This window comes from Petaurus breviceps, unplaced genomic scaffold, assembly GCF_028583685.1.
Source record: "Petaurus breviceps papuanus isolate PSGF00001 unplaced genomic scaffold, PetGlider_PUasm1.0 90977, whole genome shotgun sequence".
NCBI classification, from domain to species: domain Eukaryota; kingdom Metazoa; phylum Chordata; class Mammalia; order Diprotodontia; family Petauridae; genus Petaurus; species Petaurus breviceps.
This window is the reverse complement of record NW_027187391.1, coordinates 64,493,130-64,506,862: the sequence shown is the minus strand read 5'-3', so window position 1 is coordinate 64,506,862 and position 13,733 is coordinate 64,493,130. Positions and strand designations below refer to the sequence as shown.

At 34.5% G+C, this 13,733-nt stretch overlaps 1 protein-coding gene across 6 annotated transcripts in view; it reads right to left on the bottom strand.

Annotated features, from left to right (window-relative positions):
- EPHA7 (EPH receptor A7) overlaps nt 1–13,733 on the bottom strand; it is a 222,669-nt gene that overhangs the window by 67,535 nt on the left and 141,401 nt on the right. The window lies entirely within an intron of this gene.

Sequence of the window (13,733 nt, the reverse complement as noted above, 5' to 3'; positions counted from 1 at the left end):
GAAACTATGTAAAAACAAACAAAAACCTTTATATACAGGATATTTTTATGGGACAGCATAATGGTGGAAATATGTAAACAGATTTTATCTAAATGACATTCAGGAAAAGAACATCTTTGGCGCCTGACCTAAAAATCAATCAATCAATCAATCAATCAATCAGTCAGTCAGTCTGTCTGTCTCTCTGTCTGTCTGTCTATCTACCTATCTATCTATCTATCTATCTATCTATCTATCTATCTATCTATCTATCTATCTATATCTTTTTTTCTGCATCCATACCAAGCCAGTCATCCTCTTTATAATTCCAGGTACAACACTATAAAAATTGTAATTCAGTAGAATGTTCAGCTTATTAATGTCTATACAGTTTGGGAAATATTCACATGAAACCAAGTACACCATGAAGTCATTTGCCTTTTCTCATCACTTGGGGTTATAATGGTTAAAATGCAAATCAGGAAGAGTGTGGAATGAATATCAGATTTTAGAAATTGTGGCAACACAGAGTCTTATCCTTAAACTCAATTACAACTATAAAAAGGTTTAAGGTTTAAAAAAAATTACACCTATAAAAAAGGTTTAAGGAAGTTCATTAACTTGATGCAATTTCCAAATCAGCTGACCTTTTTCTTACTTAGCAGTTTTTTTCCAATGTCATTTGTTTAAAAGCCATGAGTGTATTGTTTGTTATTCATTTTTAAAATTTAAATATTTCTTTATGATCTAACAGTTTTTGCATCAACATGATATCCTAATTCAGTCCCACAGAGGTAAGCTGTACATTCAAACATCTGTCGAGGTGAGGAGGCATGCTGCTTTATTGAATTATTGAGTCCTACTGAATTTGTTTTTCAGTTTTAATGAAGGAAACTTTATCTGTCAAATGTTTGGAACATTTAATATTGTTCGTATCAGTTATAACAGCTTAAAAAAAGACTATACACTCCCAAATGCTCACCATATATTGGCAGAGAGATACAAAATGTCATATTGTTAATTATAGTATTTCCTTCCAAACCTCAATTCATGATTCTTTTCCATAGAACACACTGAAAGAATTTTCTTTTATACTAGTAAGTTTTAAAGTTGTGTGTGAATCTAACTTATGAATTTAATCTAACACCACAGTTACAATCAAAATCATTTATTTAGAACATGGATAAACATTTTTTTGAAGAAGCCATTAATATAGCATAATTATTTTCTACTTAGACCTTATATTTTTATATCCAAATTTTAGAAACACTTGTCTGTTTTTAAATTACTTGATATGTTTCATTTCAATCTAATGTATTTGTCATGGGTGGGTCCAAACTCATGGTTGTAGTTAGAAAAGCAGTAGCAAAAAATATTTAGAGCTGGCATAGTGAATAGATGAAAGTGGCCCCAGTGCTCTCACTTTTGTTGGAAAGTATTTCTTTGGTCTTCAGTTAAGTCACTGCATGACAAAGCTGCCTGTGATAAAAGGTTATTGAGTACCACTGTATTATGCCATTAGTACCTCTTGCTCTGGATCAATGCTGGAGAAATTCCCCACTGTGTTTACTAGCTTCAGCATACTGAAACAGTTTCAAATAAATCAGTGATTTTACACTTGCAACAACCTACAGAGAAACCACTTTTACTTCCTCTCAGATAGAATTTTCCTTTCCGGCTCATAAATATAGCACAGTCTGCTTACAAGGTTCTGTAAACTGTGGGTAGATAGGCAAGCATTCCATGGAACCACATGGGAATTTGAGCAGTTGCTAGTGCAGGGGAAGGCAGTCCAGGCAAGCATCGCTGCAGTGCTCCATTACCATGCTTTTGTGATTGTTTTTTTGCGGTTGAAGAGCTTTTGTTGTACCTGCTGCTCTGGGGCTAGTCTGGCAGACAATTCTAGTTGGAATATATTTGTAAAAGAAGTAAGGGAACCAAGAAATAAACTGGGACAAAGAGGGAGCTGTCAACATTTACAAAGTATAACTTAGCAACTACTTTCCCCTTATAATAAATTCAAATCCTTGTAATGTTTTGCAAATTCACTCACAGTGTACAAATTGAAGCATACCAGTAAAAGAATGCTGCTCCGAAGAAAGTAACATTCAGCAAATTCATGAATGACTACATAATAATTATTCTTAACTCACGTTTTACTTGGCAAGGTTTTGAGTTAGTATTCATTGGAATTCATTCTTGTGCAATTTGTGTTCTGCCTTAAGGTGATCAGAATTTTGGTAATGACTTCAGAATAGGGATTGTGATCTCTTCAAATGGAAATATGATGAGAAAAAAATACTGACTGTATTTGTTCATAAATTGACAAAATGTGTAAAAGAAAAGCACAGTAAAGTATATGCATGTGTGTGAGAGAGAGAGAGAGAGAGACAGAGAGACAGACAGACAGAGAGAGAGGAGGGGGGAAGCTCAGGATAAAAAAAAAAACCTAGCAAGTAGGTGACAAAGAGAAAACATAGATGTGAAGGCTTGTCTGTCATATTTCTCTGGTTAGGGTCTGCTCCTAAATCAATCTATGTGAAATCCCCTGTTTATTTCTCTGACATTCAGAACAAAAATATTGTCATCCAAATGTCCCATTTTTTTTAAGCCAAACTGTTGACATAAGTATCAAACATCTTTGAACTGATGTTGAGTTGTGTAACAAGTGACAATATCAACTCCCAAGGCAGCTACAATGCTTGCTTCATGAATGAGTTTTGACAGGTCAGACACGAACCTGATTCTTACAAATGTGCGACAGCAGTAAACTAGCCTTTCAAATAGTGGAGAAAAGCTTTTTGTTCCACAGTACGATGTGTCTTCTTTCACTGAAAAAAAATGGTTCTATATTAATTATTTTTCTTTTGTGTTGTCATTGTTGGGATTCAGCTCTTGTGCCATATTTTTCAAAGGAGAACCATTTGCCACCTGCTTCTGGATTAAAACTCTGGCCCGCAGCAGGTATTGCTGTTTGTAAATGACTCCCAAAGGCAACAAGACATCGTTTTCCCAGGTGGGCTACTCATTTACTTTCTGTTTTCTTTCTCCTACTATTCATCTACAGTGACAAGTGTCAATTATGGACACAAGATTTATGGGAAAGGAAAGATAAAGCACAATTTACAAATCATTTCCTGTGGAAGCAGACAGGTGTAATGACAGAGACTGCTTGCTGTAATTGAATTTCTTGCTGCTCTCTACTCAGTCACAAGAAGATGTCAACTTCAAGGATGTTAGTCATGGAAAAAATCTTAATACATGCCGATTCTGACTGTGCAGATGACAATGCCATCCAAGTTTAACTTGTCTACAAATGAGAACAATATTTGCTGTGGTGAAATAAGAAGCCAAATGCACAAAATCATGGCTTCCAAACAGTACAGCTTTATCAAGCTGGCTAAGGAATTCCCGCACATATTTTAAACTCGTAACAAAGTATTGTATTGTTTTCCACACAGCTGACAAAAACGTAAAAATGTTAACTACTTACACAAGAATCCCTGGATCAGATATTACCATTTCTCCAATATTCCCCATACTTCTTACTTCCAAACAAAAGTAAAAGTTACTTCATGGTAGTATAATTTATCCAAACTATGCAAGTTGATAATAGTTGCAGATAAATCAAACTTTAAAAAATTGTTTTAGTATTCCTAATATGATTTTAACTTATTTCTGTATTTTTTAAAATAAAATTGAATCCTGATAATATGATGGTTTACACTCACATCACTATCTCACACTAATCTCATTTCAGAAGTTTAATATGCATTATGCATTTTTAGATAAAAATCTGGATAACATAAATATTATATTCCTATAAAAGTGCATGTGCTAAGAAAAATGATTTCATTACAAACAAAGCATTACTTGTAGCATTATTTGAGAAGAGAACTCATTGTGGAATAATTCTTCATTTATATGGATTTTAAAAAAGATATATTTTGTTTGCTATTGCAGTATGTCCAAAATAAGCATGGTAAATTACAGTAGATGAAAAGGACTGAACTAATAAATTGTAAATTTAATTACTGGTCCAGAAAAAAAAAACACAATCAAGATATATGTATGGACTACATTTTTCCCCGATTGTTTTAAAGAATTACATAAAACAGTTTTTGGCAAAACTATCTGCTTTAGGTTTATGGTTTTAAATGTGCTTATAGATAGACTTAATGTGTATAACAAAAATGAAAAACATAGATCAGATAAAAGTTGTACAATAAAAGACTTAAACAATTATTATTTTGTACCAAAAATATACAATTGTTGTACACATTTTTGTACTTCAGTCTAAGGAAGATATTGTTATAACAAAGATAGATGTGATAAGTATTAGTAGCTATACTATCTCCCCAAATTTTAATTTTTTAGTAACTGTAATTAAGACAGCAGTGCTATATATTTAGAAAATGTCAACTGTGCAAATACTGAGTCCATATATTTCCTAGTCTATTCCAGGATTGTTGAGTGTAATGGCACATTGACAGATTATAGTTCCACATTTTTTAATGCTCAACATATGAAGCATCTCTGTGGCTTTAAGTAATATAAATATTGAAACAAATGAGGATTAAACCAAGTCACATCATTTAGGTAGCTATTACTTCATTTTTATAAGCATTTCTAGGGCTCTAAATTTATGGATTCAAGTGACTTTTCCTCTATCCTTCAAATAATATTGGGAATTTCCTAGCCAATGTAAAGAGAGGACACTTGAAGAAAAATGTTTTTGTTTGTCTAAATCTAATCCTGTGCACAATTTGTATACATCCAGAAACTACTAGATGTATAGTTGAAAGCTGGTTTTGTTGTTTTTATAACATTTGAAACTGCACGAATCTCAATCTGTTGAGAGAAGAAAGTTTGTCTTGGGAAACTCTTCTATCCTATAACCATTCAACGACTGAGTAAAGTTTTCTCAGTTACAATATATATGTTCTAATTTTATTTTTCTAATATTACATATTCTTCCCTTTGTCACAATGACAAACACAATGTTAGGAATTTGGAATCAAGGCACATTTTACTTTTAAAACATGCTTGAAATAGAAACTACTCCCTTATAAAAACACAAATACATGCATATTTCATCAAATAATAGAAAAATTAATATGTTGTTAATATGAATAGTTTCTTGGAATTTATTTAAAAGCATTCCAATTCTTTATAATTTATAGTCACTTAGTTTTAAAACCTTTCAACATAAACACACTGTTACAAATAAAGCAATTTGAATGTCAAATTTTTTTTGTAGTAATTCCTAATTACTAGGGCATATGGAAAATAAGATATGTTACATATATGCATATACATAATAGAGCACCAAAATTTTCATTCTTTTATTTGTTGATCCTTTGCTAAAATGATGGTATTTTAAAAATTCTCCTCAAATAAAATGTTTACAAGTATCCTAACTTGTAAAAGAATTCCTGCTGAATAATTTTAAAAATTCCTTTCTTTTCTAAATTCTAATATCCAGAAAAGTTTTCCACTTTTAAACATATAAAATAAATAAAAATCTTACAATCACATTTTCACTTAAAAATGAAACAAAACAACCTCATCTGTACCAAACACAACCTCTAGCCACATAAATAAGAAATGTATCAATCATTCCCCTGGTTTCCTAATGACTCCAAACTGTGTTCACCTGGTATACCTTCACATTGGTCATAACTGTCACAAGTCATCTCTGTGTGCTTCTGAACTTCATACTGCAATATGGTTTTTCCCTTGAAAGGAAAAAGATAGGTGAAAATAGTCCTAGACCTTGGCAGGAGCAAGGGTATTATAGAGCAAGGCCACTAAGCTAGAATTTTGGAGCCCTTCTGTGTTATTTAGAAAAAAAATTTCATGATATAGAACCAGAAGGAGCCTTGGAGATTACTTAGTCTAATTTCCTTGTTTTACAGATGAGTATACAGAGACATTTAACTTGTCTAGTCCTCTATGTCTTCATCTGTAAAATGGAAGAGGTTGCACTAGATGACCTCAAAGACTCCTTTATTCTCACAGTCTGGGGGCATTATATTCTAATGAGACCCACTGGAGTCTTATGCTGACACATTCTATTAAAGAAAAGAAATGAAATCCCTCAAAATAAAGTATTTTTATTGTACTTCTTTTTCTAGTATATAAATCCTAATATCTGCTTCCAACATAATTGCATTGAAATACAAAGACTTATATTCATTAAGTTTATATGAAATTAAACAAAGATAATTTCCTGCTCCTTCTTCCCCAAGAAGTAATTCATATTTGACAAAACTTCAGCTCAGAGCAATGTGTATCTGAAGTGTCCCTTAGCTACTGCAAGTCATTGTCACAGTAAACGCATTGTATGGAAAACAGTTTGCTGGTAAAATGATTACAGCTGCACATGTACCTCTTCCAACTCATTGTAAGCTCTTTCCTGATTGCATGGAAAGAACAACACAAGTGGATCTTGTTCAGCAAGGAAGGAGGATTTAATCCCTTGTGTAGGTAGCTTTTGTGAAAGAATGAAAAATAAAAACATTTATTAAGCACTTCCTATGTGTCATTTTCAGTCTACTAAATGCCATTGTTTAGGGTGAACAAGCATGAACCCTAAAGCCCTCTTTGTTTCATACGTTCAGAAAAAGTTCTCTATTCAACCTTTCAAGGATGGAGTTTTGGTTTGCCAGGTATGCCCAAATGGGCTTCTGTTTTTGTTTCTTCTATTATAATATGTCAATGGTGGCTAATGACACTCCACCCCAAACACGGCTGCAGTTCAGTGCTGCTGTTTATAGCCAGGAAAGTCCTTTGGTGCATGAAAAAGGGTATTTACATATAAGCTGTTGTTGGTTATTTAAATTGTAAGGTATTTGTTGCCCATGAGAGATATGTATGCATATATGTATGTATGTATGTATGGGTTATCTAAATACAGGTGTGGGAGCGACTCACAGGTACAAACTGATATCTAAAACCTGGTTTTAATAAATAAAGGTTTGCCCATGTCCCACCTTTTCAACAGTAGTACTTAGTGAACCACAGGGCAGCTGCTTACTAAAAACAGGAATCGAATGAGCTGGTGTGTTACGTTCTGTCTCTCTGTACCTAACTAAGGTATCAGACACAAGTGTGAGCTAATAGCTTTTTATTTACTACTGAGGTTCCTGTTTCAGTATGCAGCTCCAAATGGACATTTGTTGTTGTTGAGTCATTCAGTTATGTCTAATTCTCCATGATCCTGTGGATCATACAATCTATGGGGTTTTCTTGGCAAAGATACAGGAGTGATTTGCTATTTCCTTCTCCAGTGGAAGGCAAACAGAGCTTTAGTGACTTACCCAGGATCACACAGCTACTAAATGTCTGAATCTGGATTTGAACTCTGGTTTTCCTGACCCCAGGCCCAGCACTCTATTCAGTGAGCCACATAGCTGTCCCCCCAAAATATACATGGAGGTCTTTTCATGAGAAATAAAGAGACAGAGATACTCCTCACTGATTAAAAATAAAATAAACCACCTTCAGGTGCCACCTTTGAGAACACTGTGATATTTTATACATTGATTATAAGTGACAGTGAAGGGGGACATTTCTGGAGGCTGTGTTAGAGTAAAAACTCGCTTTCACAAATAGGGGAACAGATTGCTTTCAATTGTAGACAGGTGTCTTTTGGGAATCTGCAAGTTTTAGCAGGTGTTTGCTCTAACTAGGAAAACAGGATTGGGATCCCTACATCCTGTTCACTGTAAGCTCTTCGCCTCTCTCCCTTAATCATCCTCTCTGCCCTTATAATAATCCTTTTCAGTATAAAGAAAGCTCTGTGGAAAGACAACTGTTAACTATTATAGAATTCATGTGTCTGTTTGGATTGGGAAAATGTTGTCAGGCAGCATATCATATCATGACTGAAATTATTGCCTAGATCAGGGGTTCTTAGCCTGGGCTCCATGCACTTAAAATATTGATAACTTTTTCAGCACAGTGTATATCAGATAACTGTATTTCGCACCTTTGTATTTCTATGTGTTTTATTTTATCATTTAAAAACATTTTTCTGATAAGCGTTCCATGGTCTTGATTGGCCTGCCAAAAGGGTCCATCACACAAAAATGTTAAGAAGTCCTGACCTAGATAATTATGTGTCTAAATTAAGGTTTGACTTTTACCCAAAGATCCCAAAATAATCTAATCTTCAATTACTTTGAAGACAGTTTTACTGATAATACTGCATAACAGTTGTAGTATGCTACAACCGTCACTTTCCCGATAATGATCCCATAGGTCAGAAATCTGGATGACTAAAAAAAGAGCTATGAAGGGCTACTGCCTTTGAAATTCCCTTTTCAATACTGCCAAAGAGATAGACCTTTGGCCATTATATAAAGCACTTTTGTGAGGCTTTCAATTGAATGTACCAGCTAAAGGAGAATACATACTTAATTATTTATAGCGTATTATTTTTATTACTATGGACATCAAGCCCAGAGGCCAGTAATCATCATCTGCATTTTATGAATTGGAAAGTAGATATTTTATCGTACTCAACTCCAAGTTGTTTTTATTTTTTTTTTTTAGAAACAGTTTTGGAGTGAGTATATATTTTGTCCTCTTCACGGGTTTAATATCTATTTTGCTCACATTCTCTTACTACATATTCTGACAGACACTTTCTAAAAAGTAATAAGTGAATTACTTTGTATTGAACAATGTAAGTTATCAGAAGCAATAAAAAACCCTTCCCCTACTCCTTTTATATTTTAAATATCTTATTCAATGGTCTTTTCCATAAAAAGACTTTTTATGGAGAACTCATACAGAGCAAGCATTCACATGGTGGTCAGAAGAAGTGACAAGGACACTCTCAAGAACTTTGGAATTGATTGTGTGACATGGGAGACACTGACATAGGAAGGACCACTCAGCATGGCGTGCCCACATCAGAGAAGGTGCTGTGCTCTATGAGCAAAGCAGAATTGAAGAGCTCAAAGGATATGCAGGATGCACAAATTCAGAGAAACCACTCCAAATGTTCACATGGACTATTTGTGCCCAACCTATGGTAGGGCATTCTGAGCTCCTATTGGTCTGATCAGTCACAGTTGAACACACTGAAACTTGACTATAGCATAGTGATGTCATTTTGATCCTCTCTGAGAATGAAGGACAACAACCACCACCTTGTTCAATAAATTTCAAATGACTTAAATTCTTCACCCATGGATATGTGGTAAGTTCAAATGAAAAGATTTTTAAAGCTTTTGAAATTTCATCTGAAGAATTAGATAACTTTATTCATAAATTGTAAAGGGAACCCAGAGAAAATAGTGACATTCAGCAGTTTACAATATTTCACTTGAAGCAGATCTAACTAATGTTATTTATTAGCATAACCTCAGATGGTTAGCATTATCTATTTTTACAGCCTACTTTAAAAAACTCATCTACCTCATTTTTCAAAACTTTGTCTTCTTTTACAGATGTTTACACTTTGGACTTATAGTTCTTGTACAAGTCCCAATAAAGATCTCTATTCAAAAATGTTGTAAAACATTTAAAGAAACTTTCAGGAACTGGCATGAAAGAATGGCCACCACGAAGAGTTTACCTCTCTTTTTCTTCAGATGTCAGTGTAGTTTTCCTGCCCCTGGAAGAAATGAGAACACGAAGCCCTGCTGCTCTCTCAGGAAGCAAGCAGAACTATTTTCATCATGCTGCATAAGGCCTCTCTTATGAAGACCATGCCAAGGAGTATAGACATCCTTTCTACTTGTGGGCTGCTTATCATTCAATCAATAAACATCTATTAAGCACTTATTATGGACCAGGCACTAGGGACACAGAGATAAAAATGAAACATTCATGGATTTGAAAGACTCTATATTTTATCAAGGGAGACAACATGCATATGCAATAAATATATAAAAATGAATTCAAAATGAAGGCTTCATGTAAAAACATGAACATTGGTGTCTGGGCTGAGTTTTGAAGGAAGGGATTCTACTAGTCAGTAGGCATGTTATTTCAGAAATTAACCTGGATAGTCTACTTTGAAATGACAGCATATTTCATTTTGCAACAATAGCCAGTGTAAAGGCTTAGAGACAGAACAAGTAGTGTTGTATGCGAGGAACAGCAAGAAAGTCAGCTTGACTAGGAAGGAGTGTAACAGGCTAGGAAGTTAAGTTTTAAAGCAAAGTAAATGGATTTTAAAGACAAATAGAGGAGTTTAGATTTTATTTCAGAGACAATCAGGACCCACTGAAGTTTACTGAATGGGGGTGTGGGGTGGGAGGGAAGGCATAGTTAGACTTTCACCTAAGCACTTTAGCCATTGCATGGAAGTTGGTTTAGAATAGGGAGACAAGGGGAGGTGATTGCAATAATACAGTGAAAGGTGATTGGGATTTAAACCTAGGGGTAGCTCTGTGACTAATAAGAAGGGCATATATGCAAGAGAAGTGACCGTGGTAGAAATAGCAAGACTTGGCAAGTGATTATCGCAGAGGTGGGATAAGGGAGAGTAAGGAGTTCTGAATAAATCTTCAGTTGTGAACCTGAGACACTAACGAGAATGATAGTGGTATCCTTGAGAGAAAGATGTGAGTTTGAAAGAACAGTGAATTTTAGGGGGGAAAATGAATCCCGGGTTTTTCACGTTGAATGTGAGTTGTATCCAGTTTAATAGAAATGTTTGATAGAAGCTGATGCAGTACTGGGGCCCAAGTGAGAGACTGAGGCTAAAGCTAGAAGTGATGTGTATAATTAAACCCATGGAACTGATGAATCACCAAGTTAAAGAGTTGAGACAAAAAATGAGAAGCAAGCCGAAGACAGAAGGGAATAACTATGGTTAGGGAAATGGATGATAGATCAGTGAAAGAGGTTGAAAAGAGGCAATCAGGCAGCTATGAGAACTAGGAGACAATAGTTCACAAAAACTCAGAAGAGGGAGGAGAAGGTGTTCGAAGACTGCATAGAGTTCAAGAAGCATGAGGACTGCGAAAATAACATCAGATTTCATTAGAGAGAGAAAGAGATCACCGGAGACTTCAGTGAGAGAGCAGATTCAATTGAGTAATGAAATTGGAATTTAGATTGCAAAGACTTGGGAAATGAATGAGAGGAGCAGAAGTGTAGACAACAAAAATAGGTAGGATTGACAAGGACTTTAATAAAGGGATGAGAGATATTGGATAACTTTCAGAGATATAAGGATCTACTGAAGTTTTCATTAAGAATGTTTAAGATGCAATTTTTAAGGAGCTGAATTAATAATCATTTAAGTAGGGAAAAACAAAACCTTTCCATCTCTTCTTTTATTTAGAAACAAAGGAACAATATCTATTGGCTACTAGACAACACTATTTTTAAGGGTTTGAGAGGAGTTCCAGATGTGTTATTTCAATGGAGGCAACTTCCAGTGTGGGAGCTCCCTCCACTGATATAGATAACGTGTATTGTAGTTTTAGAAAATTAGCTGCACAGCTCAAGAGGAAGGGGGATTAGAAGCCTCAGAGAATTAATGATAACAATGTTAAACTGTTCTATTTTCATTTTCATAATTTTTTGTTGTCCAAAAAGTTTTTTAAAGAAATGTCTATTCTTTTTATATCATTTTAACATGTGTTGGGAAGGAAAAAAAAAAACTTATTGCTGATGAGAACAATAGCACCCTGGATACGTGTTTTTTTTCTGATGTCTTTCTTGTATGTGTTCAGCGTAAGCAAATGTGAGAAGACATATATGCCCAATAGGACATGTTATCAATGAAGAAATAGAATGATCTTAAAAAAGCAAATTTAAACCTGTAGCCATATAGTTCATATATGTCAGAGGTAATCCTTGATTCAGGTCTTCCTGACTTCAAAGCTGGCCCCTCTATCCATATGTTCATGATGCTACACAGTTACTTATGATCACACAATAAGTCAGAAAGATCAGGATGAGATTTCATGGTTGTTTATTTGTTTTGGCAAAACTATGTACATAGAATATTAAATTTAGAGCTGAAAAGGCCCTTAATAATCACCTCCATCAACACTTTAATTCTCCAGGTGAGGAAACTGACATCTTGATGAGATAAGTGACTTTCTTAAGTTAGGTATGTTGTGAACAGAAGATCCAGGATTTGAACCCAGGTTCTCTATCAAGTCAGTGTCCCTTCCACTACACCAGGCAGCTTCTCTTTCACCTGAATTAAATTCAATAGGGACTCATGGGAGATTTTTACTTTTTAAATTTTTAACTGCAGGTAGGTGAACTATAGTTCAGTTAAAATAAGCATTGATATAGAATCTTTGAAGTATAAAAAATAAGTTAAAGACCACTCTTTTTGTTCCTATGAATGGCCAGAGGAACCCCACCTATCTTCTATAGGCCACCTTTCCCCATGAATTTTTCCCCTTGCTTTTCTTTGATTGAATTGTCAAGCATTTTATCTGTAGAAACCTCTCTTCAGTAACCTGACTACCACTTAATATGCCTCTCACATGCTGTAAGACATAAATGTCGGGGGAATGCATGGCAGAAAGATTGTTTTGCATCTGCCCTTAAAGTAAGCCCTCAGTGCATTCAGAGGGAGAGGACATTACTGAGCTTCCTATGATAAATCACATACCCCTTTATAGAAATAAAAATAATCAGAACTGTGCACGGGGTGGTCTAGAATTTACAGGTAAAATCCAAAAAAGGAACTTTGGGATAAATGATCAAGCACATGTTTTAATCTATTAGTATACTCTCCTGCTTAAAGGCTTATGATTACTATACTTTTCTAGGTTAATTATGGCAAAAAATGTCTGTTGAAACTTTTTTTTTGCCTTCTTGGTGGGATTAACACATTGCTCAACTAAAAATAGATATTGAGGGAAAAAAATTCACATAATGACAACAATAATGTAAAGGAAAATAGCACTAAAAGATTTCATAGAATTCTAATCAATTCAATGACAACTCACAATTTCTCAAAAATGATAGTGAGGCATGTCTCCCACATCATTACAGGAAATGCTAGACTAGAGGTAGGGAATGAAGCATAAATTTCCAAATATAGTCAATGTATTGATTGACTTGTTTTGCTTAACTATACTTACTTGTTACAAGGGTGGGATATATTGGTTAGGGGACAGGGGTCAGTGGAATGTGTCAGTAATGTTTTTTAAAAGTGCATCAAATAAAATAAAAAAATACTTTTCTAGCTGCCCTGTCAGCTGTAGCTATAAAGTAGAGAGTAAAATGAGCTCTTTTTGATTTCAGACTCTCCTCATTCTAGTAATTTTCATCCTGGATCAAGTCAAACAAAATTAGTTATATGTATTTAGCATCTATTATGTGCAAATCACTGCAACATGCACTGTACACGATATACAGAACTCCTCTCTCCAGGAGATCTGACAAATAGTGGTGATGTGTTCATTCTCTACGTCTCCCCTCCTTCCTCTTGCTTGAAACAGTAGACAATAAATCTAAAGTTTTCCTGTTTTTTAAAGTTATATTTATAATTTCTGTTTTAATTACTACTGTGGACAACTTAGATAAAGAAATGATTGATCATAATTGTTTTGTTTTATGTGGTTTATCATCTGTGATAAGGGTGATGCAAAAGAGAGAGGAAGAGCATCAGGCAAGTGATAAATGGAGACAAAAAACAATGAATCACTGAGGGCTCAAAAGCTCTAAGATGAAAAATCTTACTAATTGTTATTTTTTATAAACTTTAACCAAGAAGAGAGAAAGTCATGTAGATTCAGTCTTTTTCCCTAGGCTAAAAC